This window comes from Arachis hypogaea, chromosome 15 (genome assembly GCF_003086295.3).
Source record: "Arachis hypogaea cultivar Tifrunner chromosome 15, arahy.Tifrunner.gnm2.J5K5, whole genome shotgun sequence".
Taxonomy (NCBI): domain Eukaryota; kingdom Viridiplantae; phylum Streptophyta; class Magnoliopsida; order Fabales; family Fabaceae; genus Arachis; species Arachis hypogaea.
In genome coordinates this window covers 103,857,007-103,870,925 of record NC_092050.1, presented here as the reverse complement: position 1 = coordinate 103,870,925, position 13,919 = coordinate 103,857,007, and the positions used below count along the sequence as shown (strand labels likewise).

At 39.8% G+C, this 13,919-nt stretch overlaps 1 non-coding gene across 1 annotated transcript; it reads right to left on the bottom strand.

The window, feature by feature from the left end:
• Positions 1-9,188: 9,188 nt before the first annotated feature.
• Positions 9,189-9,296, bottom strand: LOC112752517 (small nucleolar RNA R71). Its single transcript, XR_003176951.1, has one exon. It is a non-coding gene; the product is annotated as a small nucleolar RNA R71 (small nucleolar RNA).
• Between the last annotated feature and the right edge of the window lie 4,623 nt (positions 9,297-13,919).

The following is a 13,919-nucleotide window of genomic DNA, read 5'->3' as shown; positions in this document are numbered from 1 at the left end:
TCAGAATGGACCATCCTGGATATATTCTATGATGGTCTGTCTGAATTAGCTAAGATGTCATTGGATACTTCTGTAGGTGGATCCATTCACCTAAAGAAAACGCCTGCAGAAGCTCAAGAACTCATTGACATGGTTGCTAATAACCAGTTCATGTACACTTCTGAGAGGAATCTTGTGAGTAATGGGACGCCTCAGAAGAAGGAAGTTCTTGAAATTGATACTCTGAATGCCATATTGGCTCAAAATAAAATATTGACTCAGCAAGTCAATATGATTTCCCAGAGTCTGAATGGAATGCAAGCTGCATCCAACAGTACTCAAGAGGCATCTTCTGAAGAAGAAGCTTATGATCCTGAGAACCATGCAATAGCAGAGGTGAATTACATGGGTGAACCATATGGAAACACCTATAATCCCTCATGGATAAATCACCCAAATCTCTCATGGAAGGATCAACAAAAGCCTCAACAAGGCTTTAATAATGGTGGAGGAAACAGGTTTAGCAATAGCAAGCCTTTTCCATCATCCACTCAGCAACAGATAGAGAACTCTGAACAAAATACCTCTAATTTAGCAAACTTAGTCTCTGATTTATCTAAGGCCACTCTTAGTTTCATGAATGAAACAAGATCCTCCATTAGAAATTTGGAGGCACAAGTGGGCCAGCTGAGTAAGAAGATCACTGAAACCCCTCCTAGTGCTCTCCCAAGCAATACAGAAGAAAATCCAAAAGGAGAGTGCAAGGCCATTGAATTGACCATCATGGCTGAACCCACAAGAGAGGAGGAGGACATGAATCCCAGTGAGGAAGACCTCCTAGGACGTCCAGTGATCAATAAGGAGTTTCCCTCTGAGGAACCAAAGGAATCTGAGACTCATATAGAGACCATAGAGATTCCATTGAACCTCCTTATGCCACTCATGAGCTCTGATGAGTATTCCTCTTCTGAAGAGAATGAGGATGTTACTGAAGAGTAAGTTGCCAAGTTTCTTGGTGCAATCATGAAGCTGAATGCCAATTTATTTGGTAATGAGACTTGGGGAGATGAACCTCCCCTGTTCACCAATGAACTAAATGCATTAGATCAACTGAGATTGCCTCAGAAGAAACAGGATCCTGAAAAGTTCCTAATACCTTGTACCATAGGCACCATGACCTTTGAGAAGGCTCTATGTGACCTATGGTCAGGAATAAACCTCATGCCACTCTCTGTAATGGAGAAACTGGGAATCTTTGAGGTGCAAGCTGCTAGAATCTCATTAGAGATGGCAGACAATTCAAGAAAAGAGGCTTATGGTCAGGTAGAAGACGTGTTAGTAAAAGTTGAAGGCCTTTACATCCCTACTGATTTCATAATCCTAGACACTGGGAAGGAAGAGGATGAATCCATCATCCTTGGAAGACCCTTCCTAGCCATAGCAAGAGCTGTGATTGATGTGGACAGAGGAGAATTGATCCTTCGACTAAATGAGGACAACCTTGTGTTTAAAACTCAAGGATCTATCTCTGTAACCATGGAGAAGAAGCATGAAAGGCTTCTTTCACTGCAGAGTCAACCAGAGCCCCCATAGTCAAACTCTAAGTTTGGTGTTGGGAGGCCACAACCAAACTCTAAGTTTGGTGTTGAACTCCCATATCCAAACTCTAAGTTTGGTGTTGGAAAGTCTCAACAATGCTCTGAACATCTGTGAGACTCAATAAGAGCTCACTGTCAAGCTATTGACATTAAAGAAGCGCTTGTTGGGAGGCAACCCAATTTTTATTTATCTAATTTTATTTTCATTCTTATTGTTCTTTCATGTTTTATTAGGTTCATGATCATGTGGAGTCATAAAATAAATAGAAAAATTAAAAACAGAATCAAAAACAGCAGAAGAAAAATCACACCCTGGAGGAAGGGCTTACTGACGTTTAAACGCCAGTAAGGAGAATCTGGCTGGCGTTCAACGCCAGAACAGAGCATGGATCTGGCGTTGAACGCCAGAAACAAGCAGCATCTTGGCGTTCAGACGCCAGGAATGCACACTGAGAAAAGCTGGCGTTGAACGCCAGAAACAAGCATAGAACTGGCGTTCAACGCCAAAAACATGCTGCATCTGGGCGTTGAACGCCCAGAACAAGCATCAATTCAGCGTTTAAATGCCAGAATTGCATGCAAAGGCATTTTACATGCCTCAATAGTGCAGGGATGTAAATCCTTGACACCTCAGGATCTGTGGACCCCACAGGATCATCTCAGCATCTGTGGACTCCACAGGATCCCCACCTACCTCCACTCATACTCTCCCCTTTTCTCATTCATCCTCTCTTCCCAATAAACACCTTTCCCCAAAACTCTTCACTAATCACCTCAATCTCTCTCTTCCCTATTACCCATTCACCACTCACATCCATCCACTCTTCCCCATAAACCTACCTTATAAACCCCACCTACATTCAAAATTCAAAATCACTTTTCCCACCCAAACCCACCCCATATGGCCAAACCTTAACCCCTCTCCCTCCACTATATAAACCTCTCCATTCTTCTTCATTTTCACACAACACAACCCTCTCATCCCCGTCTTGGCCGAAACACAACCCTCTCTCCCTCTCTTCTATATCTTCTTCTTCTTCTTCTTCTTTTCTTTCTTCTCTTGCTCGAGGGCGAGCAATATTCTAAGTTTGGTGTGGTAAAAGCATAAGCTTTTTATTTTTCCATTACCATTGATGGCACCTAAGACCAGAGAATCCTCTAGAAAAGGGAAAGGGAAGACAAAAGCTTCCACCTCCGAGTCATGGGAGATGGAAAGATTCATCTCCAAAGCCCATCAAGACCACTTCTATGATGTTGTGGCCAAGAAGAAGGTGATCCCCGAGGTCCCTTTCAAACTCAAGAAAAATGAGTATCCGGAGATCCGACATGAGATCCAAAGAAGAGGTTGGGAAGTTCTAACAAACCCCATCCAACAAGTCAGAATTCTAATGGTTCAAGAGTTCTATGCTAATGCATGGAGCACTAGGAACGATGATCAAAGTAAGAACCCAAACCCAAAGAATTATCTCACCATGGTTCGGGGGAAATACTTAGATTTTAGTATGGAAAATGTGAGGTTGGCGTTCAACTTGCCAATGATGGAAGAGAACGCACGCCCCTACACAAGGAGAGTCAACTTTGATCAAAGGTTGGACTAATTCCTCATGGACATATGTGTGGAAGGAGCTCAATGGAAGATTAACTCAAAAGGCAAACCGGTTCAACTGAGAAGACTGGACCTTAAGCCTGTAGCTAGAGGATGGTTGGAGTTCATTCAACGCTCAATCATTCCCACTAGCAACCGGTCTGAAGTTACTATAAACCGGGCCATCATGATCCATAGCATCATGATTGGAGAAGAGGTGGAGGTTCATGAGATTATACCTCAAGAACTCTACAAGGTGGCTGACAAGTCCTCCACTATGGCAAGTTTAGCTTTTCCTCTCCTCATTTGCCAGCTATGCAATTCGGCTGGGATTGACATAGAGGGAGATATCCTCATTGATGAGGACAAGCCCATTACTAAGAAAAGGATGGAGCAAACAAAAGAGCCTATTCATGGATCTCAAGAGACGCATGAAGAAGCTCATCACCAAGAAATCTCTGAGATGCCTCAAGGGATGCACTTTCCTCCACAGAACTTTTGGGAGCAAATCAACACCTCCCTAGGAGAATTGAGTTCCAACATGGGACAACTAAGGGTGGAACATCAAGAGCACTCAATCATTCTCCATGAAATTAGAGAAGATCAAAGAGCTATGAGGGAGGAGCAACAAAGATAAGGAAGAGACATAGAAGAGCTCAAGGACATCATTGGTTCCTCAAGAAGAAAATGCCACCATCACTAAGGTGGACTCATTCCTTGTTCTCAAATTTTCTATTTTTCGTTTTCTTTATGTTAAGTGCTTATCTATGTTAGTGTCTTATTATATGATCATTAGTATTTAGTAACATTGTCTTAAAGTTATGAATGTCCTATGAATCCATCACCTCTCTTAAATGAAAAATGTTTTTAATTCAAAAGAATAAGAAGTACATGAGTTTTGAATTTATCCTTGAACTTAGTTTAATTATATTGATGTGGAGACAATACTTTTTGTTTTTTGAATGAATGCTTGAACAGTGCATATATCTTTTGAAGTTGGTGTTTTAGAATGTTAAATATGTTGGCTCTTGAAAGAATGATGGACAGGAGACATGTTATTTGATAATATGAAAAATCATAAAAATGATTCTTGAAGCAAGAAAAAGCAGTGAATACAAAGCTTGCAAAAAAAATGGTGAAAAAAAAAATAGAAAAGTAAAAAGCAAGCAGAAAAAGTCAAAAGCTCTTAAAACCAAAAGGCAAGAGCAAAAAGCCAATAACCCTTAAAACCAAAAGGCAAGGGTAAATAAAAAGGATCCAAGGCTTTGAGCATCAGTGGATAGGAGGGCCTAAAGGATTAAAATCCTGGCCTAAGCGGCTAAACCAAGCTGTCCCTAACCATGTGCTTGTGGCGTGAAGGTGTCAAGTGAAAACTTGAGACTGAGTGGTTAAAGTCAAGGTCCAAAGCAAAAAAAGAGTGTGCTTAAGAACCCTGGACACCTCTAATTAGGGACTTTAGCAAAGTTGAGTCACAATCTGAAAAGGTTCACCCAGTTATGTGTCTGTGGCATTTATGTATCTGGTGGTAATACTGGAAAATAAAGTGCTTAGGCCACGGCCAAGACTCATAAAGTGGCTGTGTTCAAAAATCAACATACTGAACTAGGAGAATCAATAACACTATCTGAACTCTGAGTTCCTATAGATGCCAATCATTTTGAACCTCAATGGATAAGGTGAGATGCCAAAACTATTCAAGAGGCAAAAAGCTACAAGTCCCGCTCATCTGATTGGGGTTATGTTTCATTGATATTTTGGAATTTATAGTATATTCTATTCTTTTTATCTTATTTTATTTTTAGTTGCTTGGGGACAAGTGATGAGCGGATAATTTATACGCTTTTTGACATTGTTTTTAGTATGTTTTTAGAAGGATCTAGTTACTTTTAGGGATGTTTTTAATAGATTTTGTGTTAAATTCACATTTCTGGACTTTACTATGAGTTTGTGTGTTTTTCTGTGATTTCAGGTATTTTCTGGCTGAAATTGAGGGACTTGAGCAGAAATCAGATTCAGAGGTTGAAGAAGGACTGCTGATGCTGTTGGATTCTGACCTCCCTGCACTCAAAGTGGATTTTCTGGAGCTACAGAACTCGAAATGGCGCGCTTCCAATTGAGTTGGAAAGTAGACATCCAGGGCTTTCCAGAAATATATAATAGTTCATACTTTGGCCAAGAATAGACGACGTAAACTGGCGTTCAACACCAGCCTTCTGCCCAAATCTGGCGTCCAGCGCCAGAAAAGGATCCAAAACCAGAGTTGAACGCCCAAACTGGCATAGAAACTGGCGTTCAACTCCACAAATGGCCTCTGCACGTGCTACACTTAAGCTCAGCCCAAACACACACCAAGTGGGCCCAGGAAGTGGATTTATGCATCAATTACTTACTCATGTAAACCCTAGTAGCTAGTTTATTATAAATAGGACCTTTTACTAGTCTTTTTGACCATCTTGGAACGCATAGTTCTTAGACTAAGGGGGCTGGCCATCTCGGCCATGCCTGGACCTTCACTTATGTATTTTCATACGGTAGAGTTTCTACACTCCATAGATTAAGGTGTGGAGCTCTGCTGTTCCTCAAAGATTAATGCAAAGTACTACTGTTTTCTATTCAATTCTTCTTATTTCGCTTCTAAGATATCCATTCGCACCAAAGAACATGATGAAGATGATTATGTGTGACGCTCATCATCCTTCTCCCTTATGAACGCGTGCCTGACAAACACTTCCGTTCTACATGAAATAAGCTAGAATGAGTATCTCTTAGATCTCCTAACCGGAATCTTCGTGGCGTAAGCTAGAATGATGGCAGCATTCAAGAGAATCTGGAAGGTCTAAACCTTGTCTGTGGTATTCTGAGTAGGATTCAATGATTGAATGACTGTGACGAGCTCCTAACTCGCGATTGCAGGGCGTTAGTGACAGACGCAAAAGGATAGTAAATCCTATTCCGGCATGATCGAGAACCGACAGATGAATAGCCGTGCCGTGACAGGGTGCGTGAGCATATTATTCACTGAGAGGATAAGATGAAGCCATTGACAAGGGTGATGCCTCCAGACGATTAGCCGTGCCGTGACAGGGCATTGGATCATTTTCCCGTGAGATGACCGAAAGTAGCCATTGACAGTGGTGATGTATCACATAAAGCCAGCCATGGAAGGGAGTAAGACTGATTGGATGAAGATAGCAGGAAAGCAGAGGTTCAGAGGAACGAAAAGCATCTTCATTCGCTTATCTGAAATTCCTGCCAATGAATCTACATAAGTATCTCTATCCCTTTTATTGTTTATTTTAATCTAATCAAGTATCATGTTTAAATCCGCCTGACTGAGATTTATAAGGTGACCATAGCTTGCTTCATACCAACAATCTCCGTGGGATTCGACCCTTACTCACGTAAGATATTACTTGGACGACCCAGTGCACTTGCTGGTTAGTTGAACGGAGTTGTGTCCACACATAGAGCCACAATGAGGATTCAATACAATTATATATTGTTAATCTCACACAAGTACAAAGAACATGGAACACAATTTCGTTCACCAAGTTTTTGGCGCCGTTGCCGGGGATTGTTTGAGTTTGGACAACTGACGGTTCATCTTGTTGCTCAGATCAGGTAATTTTCTTTTTGTTTTCTTTTCAAAAAATTTTCAAAAATATTTCAAAATTTTCTCATCTGTTTTCGAAAAAAAAAATAATAATAAAAATGTTTTCAAAAATTTATTCAAAATTTTTAAGAATGAATTCTAGTGTTTCATGAAGCATGTGAAGCCTGGTTGGCTGTAAAGCCATGTCTAAATTCATTTGGACTGAGGCTTGCAATTTGTTATCAAGAGCAAATTAGTTGTTACTCATCCACCTGCTGCTGATCCATGATCACCTGCTGAAGCTTGGCTGGCCATTGACCATGTCTAGTGTTTTGGACTGGAGCTTTCTTTGAAAGCTTGGCTGGCTAGTGAGCCATGTCTAATTCCTGGACTGAAGCTTTAGACTAACATGGCAAGATTCCTGGAATTCATGTTAAAAATTTTGGAATCCTTAATTTTTCTTTTTCATATAATTTTCGAAAAAAATCCAAAAAAAAATTAGAAAATCATAAAAATCAAAAATATTTTTGTGTTTCTTGTTTGAGTCTTGAGTCATATCACAAGTTTGGTGTCACTTGCATATGCATCTTGCATTTTTTTTCGAAAATATCATGCATTCATAGTGTTCTTCATGATCTTCAAGTTGTTCTTGGTAAGTCTTCTTGTTTGATCTTGATGATTTTTTGTTTTATGTCTTTTCATGTTTATCATATGCATTCTTGAATTCTTAGTGCGTAAGCATTAAAGAATTCTAAGTTTGGTGTCTTGCATGTTTTCTTTACATTAAAAATTTTTCAAAAATATGTTCTTGATGTTCATCATGACATTCAAAGTGTTCTTGGTGTTCATCTTGACATTCATAGCATTCTTGCATGCATCACATGTTTTGATCTAAAAATTTCATGCATTGCATTTTTTTTGTGTTTTTCTCTTGCATCATAAAAATTCAAAAATCAAAAAAATATCTTTCCCCTTTTCTCTCATCAAATTCGAAAATTTGGATTGACTTTTTCAAAAATTTTTAAAAATCAAGTTGTTTCTTATGAGTCAAATCAAATTTTCAATTTGAAAATCTTATCTTTTTCAAAATCTTTCTCAAAAATCAAATCTTTTTCAAAATTCTTAGTTATTTTCGAAAATTCAAAAAAATATTTTTCAAAAATCTTTTTCTTATTTTTATACCAAATTTTCGAAAATAACATAAACAATTAATGTTTTGATTCAAAAATTTGAAGTTTGTTACTTGCTTGTTAAGAAAGATTCAAACTTTAAGTTCTAGAATCATATCTTGTGATTTCTTATGAATCAAGTCATTAATTGTGATTTTAAAAATCAAATCTTTTTCAAAACTAATTTCAATCATATCTTTTCAAAAATATCTTCTTATCTTATCTTTTTCAAAAATATCTTTTCAAAATATCTTTTCTAACTTCCTAACTTCTTATCTTTTTCAAAATTTGTTTCAACTAACTAACTAACTTTTTGTTAGTCTCTTAACTTTTTCAAAACTACCTAACTAACTCTCTCTCTCTCTAATTTTCGAAAATATCTCCCCCTTTTTCAAAAATTTCTTTTTAATTAACTAATTATTTTTTATTTTTTATTTTTGATTTCAAAAATTTTCGAAAATTACTAACATTTTTCAAAAATCATTTTCGAAAATCACTAACTCTTTTTAAAATAATTTTCGAAAACTATTCCTCCCCCATCTCATTCTATTTATTCAATCATATCCTAACATCTCATCTCACATCTCTTCCATCCGTACAGTTGTGTTTCTTCCTTTACATCACATTCTTTGTCTCCCCCTCTTTTCTTCCACTCACAAAGGGATCCCTATACTGTGGTATAAAGGATCTCTATTATTATTATTATTTTTCTGTGCTTTTTTCTTTGTCATATGAGCAGGAGCAAGGATAAGAACATTCTTGTGGAAGCAGATCCAGAACTTGAAAGGACTCTGAAGAGAAAATTAAGAGAAGCTAAATTACAACAATCCAGAGATAACCTTTCAGAAATTTTCGAACAGGAAGAGGAGATGGCAGCCGAAAATAATAATAATGTAAGGAAGATGCTTGGTGACTTCACTGCACCTAATTCCAATTTACATGGAAGAAGCATCTCCATTCCTGCCATTGGAGCAAACAACTTTGAGCTGAAACCTCAATTAGTTTCTCTGATGCAGCAGAACTGCAAGTTTCATGGACTTCCATCTGAAGATCCTTTTCAGTTCTTAACTGAATTCTTGCAGATATGTGATACTGTTAAGACTAATGGAGTAGATCCTGAAGTCTACAGGCTCATGCTTTTCCCTTTTGCTGTAAGAGACAGAGCTAGATTATGGTTGGATTCTCAACCCAAAGACAGCCTGAACTCTTGGGATAAGCTGGTCACGACTTTCTTAGCCAAGTACTTTCGTCCTCAAAAGCTGAGCAAGCTTAGAGCTGATGTTCAAACCTTCAGACAGAAAGAAGGTGAATCCCTCTATGAAGCTTGGGAAAGATACAAACAGTTGACCAAAAAGTGTCCTTCTGACATGCTTTCAGAATGGACCATCCTGGATATATTCTATGATGGTTTATCTGAGCTATCAAAGATGTCACTGGACACTTCTGCAGGTGGATCCATTCACCTAAAGAAAACGCCTGCAGAAGCTCAAGAACTCATTGACATGGTTGCTAATAACCAGTTCATGTACACTTCTGAAAGGAATCCTGTGAGCAATGGGACGCCTATGAAGAAGGGAGTTCTTGAAGTTGATACTCTGAATGCCATATTGGCTCAGAACAAAATATTGACTCAGCAAGTCAATATGATTTCTCAGAGTCTGCATGGAATGCATGCTGCATCCAACAGTACTCAAGAGGCATCTTCTGAAGAAGAAGCCTATGATCCTGAGAACCCTGCAATAGCAGAGGTAAATTACTTAGGTGAACCTTATGGAAACACCTATAACTCAACATGGAGAAATCATCCAAATTTCTCATGGAAGGATCAAAAGCCTCAACAAGGCTTTAATAATGGTGGAAGAAACAGGTTTAGCAATAGCAAGCCTTTTCCATCATCAACTCAGCAACAGACAGAAAACTCTGAACAAAATGCTTCTAATTTAGCAAATCTAGTCTCTGATCTATCTAAGGCCACTGTAAGTTTCATGAATGAAACAAGGTCTTCCATTAGAAATCTGGAAGCACAAGTGGGCCAGCTGAGTAAAAGGATCACTGAAATCCCTCCTAGTACTCTCCCAAGCAATACAGAAGCGAACCCAAAAGGAGAGTGCAAGGCCATTGACATAAGCGCCATGGCCGAACCTGTGAGGAGAGGAGAGGACGTGAATCCCAAGGAGGAAGACCCCCTGGGACGTCCAGTGGTCAATAAGGAGCTTCCCTCTGAGGAACCAAAGGAATCTGAGACTCATCTAGAGACCATAGAGATTCCATTGAACCTCCTTATGCCCTTCATGAGCTCTGATGAGTATTCCTCTTCTGAAGAGAATGAGGATGTTACTGAAGAGCAAACTGCCAAGTTTCTTGGTGCAATCATGAAGCTGAATGCCAAATTATTTGGCATTGATACTTGGGAAGTTGAACCTCCCTTGTTTATCAATGAACTAAGTGATCTGGATCAACTGACATTGCCTCAGAAGAGACAGGATCCTGGAAAGTTCATAATACCCTGTACCATAGGCACCATGATCTTTAAGGCTCTGTGTGACCTTGGTTCAGGAATAAACCTCAAGCCCCTCTATGTAATAGAGAAACTGGGAATCTATGGGGTGCAAGCTGCTAAAATCTCACTAGAGATGGCTGACAGCTCAAGAAAACAGGCTTATGGACAAGTAGAAGATGTATTAGTAAAGGTTGAGGGCCTTTACATACCTACTGATTTCATAGTCCTGGATACTGGAAAGGAAGAGGATGAATCCATCATCCTGGGAAGACCTTTCCTGGCCACAGCAAGAGCTGTGATTGATGTTGACAGAGGTGAAATAGTCCTTCAATGGAATGAGAACTCCCTTGTATTCAAAACTCAAGGATCTCCCTCTACAACTATGGAGAGGAAGCAGAAAAAGCTTCTCTCCAAGCAGAGTCAACCAGAGCCCCCACAGTCAAACTCTAAGTTTGGTGTTGGGAGGCCACAACCAAACTCTAAGTTTGGTGTTGAACTCCCATATCCAAACTCTAAGTTTGGTGTTGGAGAGTTTCAACAAAGCTCTGCACATCTGTGAGGCTCTATGAGAGCCCACTGTCAAGCTATTGACATTAAAGAAGCGCTTGTTGGGAGGCAACCCAATGTTTATCTAACTTTTATTTTCATTGTTTTTCATGTTTTCTTAGGTTCATGATCATGTGGAGTCACAAAATAAATAGAAAAATTGAAAACGGAATCAAAAACAGCAGAAGAAAAATCACACCCTGGAGGAGCATCTGTCTGGCGTTCAGCGCCAGAACAGAGCATGGTTCTGGCGCTGAACGCCCAAAATGGGCAGCTTCTGGGCGCTGAACGCCAGAACAGGCATGGTTCTGGCGTTCAACGCCAGAAATGGCACACAAATGGGCGTTGAACGCCCAAAATGGCCACCAACCTGGCGCTGAACGCCCAGAGTTGGGTACAAATGCATTTTTACATGCCTAATGGGTGCAGGGATGTAATTCCTTGAACACCTCAGGATCTGTGGACCCCACAGGATCCACTCAGGATCTGTGGACCCCATAGGATCCCCACCTACCTCCACTCACTTCTTCTCACCACTCTCTTTCACACAACCCCATAAACACTCTTCCCCATAAACCTACCTCATAAACTCCACCTACCTTCAAAATTCAAAACCAATTTCCCACCCAAACCCACCCATATGGCCGAACCATAACCCCCCTCCCTTCCCTATATAAAGCCCTCCATTCTTCTTCAAATTCACACAACACAACCCCTCTATACCCTTCTTGGCCGAACCACATCACCCTCTCCCTCTCCTCCATTTCTTCTTCTTCTTCATCTATTCTTTTGTTTATTGCTCGAGGGCGAGCAATATTCTAAGTTTGGTGTGGTAAAAGCATAGCTTTTTTTTTTTTTCCATTACCATTGATGGCATCTAAGACCGGAGAATCCTCTAGAAGAGGGAAAGGGAAGACAAAAGCTTCCACATCCGAGTCATGGGAGATGGAAAGATTCATCTCCAAAGCCCATCAAGACCACTTCTATGATGTTGTGGCCAAGAAGAAGGTGATCCCTGAGGTCCCTTTCAAACTCAAAAGAAATGAGTATCCGGAGATCCGACATGAAATTCAAAGAAGAGGTTGGGAAGTTCTAACAAATCCCATCCAACAAGTCGGCATCCTAATGGTTCAAGAGTTCTATGCCAATGCATGGATCACCAAGAACCATGATCAAAGTAAGAACCCGGATCCAAAGAACTATGTTACAATGGTTCGGGGGAAATACTTAGATTTTAGTCCGGAGAATGTGAGGTTGGCGTTCAACTTGCCATACATGGAAGAGAACGCACGCCCCTACACAAGGAGAGTCAACTTTGATCAAAGGTTGGACCAAGTCCTTATGGACATATGTGTAGAAGGAGCTCAATGGAAGGTTGACTCCAAAGGCAAGCCGGTTCAACTAAGAAGATTGGACCTCAAGCCTGTAGCTAGAGGATGGTTGGAGTTCATTCAATGCTCAATCATTCCCACTAGCAACCGGTCTGAAGTTACTATAGACCGGGCCATCATGATCCATAGTATCATGATTGGAGAAGAGGTGGAAGTTCATGAGATTATACCTCAAGAACTCTACAAGGTGGCTGACAAGTCCTCCACCATGGCAAGGTTAGCCTTTCCTCACCTCATTTGCCACCTATGCAATTCAGCGGGGATTGACATAGAGGGAGATATCCTCATCAAAGAGGACAAGCCCATCACTAAGAAAAAGATGGAGCAAGCAAGAGAGCCCATTCATGGAGCTCAAGAGGCGCAAGAAGCTCACTTCCATGAGATCCCTGAGATGCCTCAAATGCACTTTCCTCCACAAAACTATTGGGAGCAAATCAACACCTCCTTAGAAGAATTGAGTTCCAATATGGGACAACTAAGGGTGGAACATCAATAGCACTCCATCATGCTTCATGAAATAAGAGAAGATCAAAAAGCAATGAGGGAGGAGCAACAAAGACAAGGAAGAGACATAGAAGAGCTCAAGGACATCATTGGTTCCTCAAGAAGGAAACGCCACCATCACTAAGGTGGATTCATTCCTTGTTCTTATTTCTTCTGTTTTTCGTTTTCTATGTGCTTATCTATGTTTGTGTCTCCATTACATGATCATTAGTAGTTAGTAACTTTGTCTTAAAGATATGAATGTCCTATGAATCCATCACCTCTCTTAAAAGAAAAATGTTTTAATTCAAAAGAACAAGAAGTACATGAGTTTCGAATTTATCCTTGAACTTAGCTTAATTATATTGATGTGGTGACAATGCTTCTTGTTTTCTGAATGTATGCTTGAACAGTGCATATGTCTTTTGAAGTTGTTGTTTAAGAATGTTAAATATGTTGGCTCTTGAAAGAATGATGACTAGGAGACATGTTATTTGATAATCTGAAAAATCATAAAAATGATTCTTGAAGCAAGAAAAAGCAGCAAAAAAACAAAGCTTGCAGAAAAAAAAATAAAATAAATAGGCGAAAAAAAAAATAGAAAGAAAGAGAAAAAGCAAGCAGAAAAAGCCAATAACCCTTAAAACCAAAAGGCAAGGGCAAATAAAAAGGATCCCAAGGCTTTGAGCATCAGTGGATAGGAGGGCCTAAAGGAATAAAATCCTGGTCTAAGCGGCTAAACCAAGCTGTCCCTAACCATGTGCTTGTGGCGTGTAGGTGTCAAGTGAAAACTTGAGACTGAGCGGTTAAAGTCAAGGTCCAAAGCAAACAAAGAGTGTGCTTAAGAACCCTGGACACCTCTAATTGGGGACTTTAGCAAAGCTGAGTCACAATCTAAAAAGGTTCACCCAATTATGTGTCTGTGGCATTTATGTATCCGGTAGTAATACTGGAAAACAAAGTGCTTAGGGCCACGGCCAAGACTCATAAAGAAGCTGTGTTCAAGAATCATCATACTGAACTAGGAGAATCAATAACACTATCTGAACTCTGAGTTCCTATAGATGCCAATCATT